At 40.1% G+C, this 3,507-nt stretch overlaps 1 pseudogene; it reads right to left on the reverse strand.

Annotated features, from left to right (window-relative positions):
* Positions 1-443: 443 nt before the first annotated feature.
* Positions 444-3,197, reverse strand: LOC129309620 (probable inorganic phosphate transporter 1-3; annotated as a pseudogene).
* Positions 3,198-3,507: the final 310 nt, after the last annotated feature.

Genomic DNA, 3,507 nt, shown 5'->3' on the forward strand with positions numbered 1-3,507 from the left:
AAAAATGAAAAAAATGATGCAAACTTCAAGTTGGGATGCTGAGACAAACACGGTGCATTCACGAATGAGGTGCCCTCACCTCGAATTTACTTGTCGATGTGGTCCATCAATTCAAATATTTTAATAATTGTTGACTTGTCTGGCTGGCAGCGGGAATACGTCTGTACGGCTTAATCAAGGGACAAACTGTCCACACAAATGAGGAGCTGTTCCTTGGATGGGAGGCTTCATCTGCATGTGATTGTGTCCATCTCTTGGCTGCCAACTAAAATCCATAATAATTGCACATTAGCACTATTTCTTCATTTAATTATTTAGAATTTATTTATTCCGTCCACAAAGTTATTCCTAAACTTAACATTTTTTTGGCACCATGTACTTTAAAAAAATTTCAATTATTGTATCGAAAAAAGGTCGACGTGCTAAAAATCGCAATACCCCAATTAGGAGAAACAAAAATCAAATTGTAACAGTACATATGGGAAGCAACTTTTCTTGAATATGATGTAGTAACACCCATTACCCCAATTTACACAGATCAAACATGAAGGAGAAACAAGATACAAACTTGGAAATACATGGGCGCACACGGTAAATGCCCTGAGATCAGAGTCGTAGCGTCTCAAAGCAATTATGAAATATATCTACACCCATCATTATTGATCACATATTAACTAGCCAATCCAGCACTAAAAATTTTCACTTCTATTATAACTCGAACCTCTTTATTAACACGCATCACACTGGAACTGTTCTACCAGTCACTGGTTGCCCAGTTCCCCCCGCAGCTTGTTCACCATCGTTCTCCCCACTCAACTCCTCAAGCGATTTACCTTTGGATTCTGGAACCAAAAAGGTGAACAGCATCCCAACGAAGTTGATTACAGCAAGCATTATCAAAGAGTATCGAATTCCAATTCCTGTAGGGTACCCTTCATCGACCTTTGAAGGGTCCGTGCTCTGTGCAGCATATAAGAACCCAAAAGCACCCACAATGGCTCCAGCTTTTCCTGCAGCAGCTGAGATTCCATGACACGTAGACCTTAGCCTTGCTGGGAAAATCTCTGCTGGCACAACGAATGTGGTGGCATTTGGACCGAAGTTGGCGAAGAAGAAGGTGAGGGAGTACATCACAACGAACCCGATTCGGTTGGACTTCAAGGTCCAGTGATGGTATGGTATACCCAGGGCCAACATGAAGACTGTCATGAAGAAGAAACCCATCAATTGGATGGCGAACCGGCCCATGTAGTCTATTAATGCCACTGTGAACCAGTACCCTGGAACGGTACTGCACAGAGCTATCAGTGTTTGAGCTCTTGAAATCTTGTAAACTTCATGGATTGCATTCATTTCTTTTGCAGGAGGGATCCATCCAATTGCGGAGAAAATGTCCTTCTGGAAAAGGTTCTGGCTATAGAAGGCAATGTCCAATAAGAACCAAGTGCTAGTGGTTCCCAGCAAGTGCAGCCCATGGCGCCTGGCAAATTCCTTGCTGAACAAGCCAAATTTATTGGATTCTGTGTCAGTTAACCTGATCGCCTTCTCCTCTTCGACCTCAAGATCGACTTGTAAAACCTTGGACATATCCGCAGCTGCTTGTTTCACATTCCTGGCGACAAGAGCAGTGTAACGAGCTGTCTCTGGCATTCTCATTCGCCAATAATAGGTAAGACCAGCAGGCACGGCACCAAACATTAGAACAATACGCCAAACGTAGTCCAATTCAGGTACGATGGATCCTGCTGGGTTTTCCTCGTAGGTAGGAAGCTTGTACTTGCGGTCAAATGCAGATGAGACAATCAAAGCGACAATCCCTCCGGCCAAGATTCCAAAACCTTGCATCGCAAAGACGGCAGCTATAAAAGCCCCACGAGTCCTCTTGTTGGCATATTCAGACATGATTGTCGCTGAAAGAGGATAGTCCCCTCCGATTCCAAAACCGAGCCAGAATCGGAAGAAACAAAGCGTGGCCATGACGGCCTTTGGACTAGAGCCAAAAGAGAGGCCCGAGGCGATGGAGCAGACAACCATGAGAATGAGAGTAATCCCGTAGACCTTCTTTCTGCCCATTTTGTCACCGAGCCAGCCGAAGAATAGCTGGCCGGCCAGAGTGCCACACAGTGCGACACCAGTCACTGAAGCTGAGACGTTAGGAGGCAGAGTGCCTGGCTTTGGTTTGGTAATGTCCGTGTAGTATATTCGTCCGAGCAACTTGGTGATGAGGGAGATGCAGAAAAGATCATATGCATCCGTGAAGAAACCCATCCCTGCGATCACAATCGCCGTGAAGTGGTACCATTGGGTCCTGGCCAAATCGAGTGCGGTGAGCACTCCCAGTTGCTCCCCAGCCATCTGTAATAAAACTCAACAAGTCTCCTGCACAGGAATCAGTAATAAGAGCAATGGACTATGTGATAGATTACCTGGTATTTTTAACAGACACGTTACGTGCGTACTTCATGGAAAACTCATTCTGTTAGTTGCGTGTGCGTGCCAATAATAATAATAATAATAATAATAATAATAAAGAAAGAAAAAGATAAAGAAACTGTACTTTGGAAGAAATCCAGTAAGGCTCGATCCTTATTTGATGCAACCAATGCATTAAATATGCCTACTAAATTTGTTTTAAAAAGGAAAAAAAAAAATCCCATAGTCAATGGCCGAACAAAGTTGAATATCAAGCTGGAAACTATTGAGTTCAGCGTTTAGATGAAAGGTCTCTGTTAACGAAGACCAGGGTTTCAACTTTCAAGTAATTTGGTTGTAATAACCCAGAAGACCTGAAAAACTGAATGGATGGTGTGAATAGTATCATAATAACAACTTGGACTAACAAAATGGTTTTTAAAACTTTCGATTGTTTCGCCTCTTCCTTTTTGGTCCCACGTCCATTAATATACAAAGAAAGAAACCAAAACGAAAACGAAAACGAAAAACAGACAGAGAGAAAAAGACACAAACAGTTTGTAGCCAGTACTGTACGGGGAGAAAACTAGACCTTTTCTAGGGCCAGGCGGCCAGCCATGCGTATGATCAGTGGTTCTGAAAACGTATGTCGTTTACGCTACGCTTGACTCACTGAGAAAAATAAAAGAAGAGAAAATGAAAAGAAAGAAAATGAAGAGAAGAAAAAAATAGAGGGATGTAATTTTTTTGCTTTGTGTTTGGTTAGGTGAGAGAAAACAGGAGGAGGAGAAAAATTGTTAATTTTATATGGATAATAATAATCATATTATTTATAAAAATATTTATATAATAAAATTTAATATTTTAACAAATTATATATACAATAATTTCTATCACAATTTAAAATTTTATTATTAAATTATTAAATATATAATAATTTTAAAATTTGAAAATACAACCAAATATAAGACAGTATTTAACTAAAAATTAACCTGAAATTTTAGAATTGATATTTGTCTAATTAATCTAAAAATTAAATATGCTTCTTGTTTAACAAAAATTCATTATCAAAATATAACTACAATATAAACATCA

Source organism: Prosopis cineraria, unplaced genomic scaffold, assembly GCF_029017545.1.
Source record: "Prosopis cineraria cultivar Desert tree isolate PC_DT_omini unplaced genomic scaffold, ASM2901754v1 PC4, whole genome shotgun sequence".
Classification (NCBI taxonomy): domain Eukaryota; kingdom Viridiplantae; phylum Streptophyta; class Magnoliopsida; order Fabales; family Fabaceae; genus Prosopis; species Prosopis cineraria.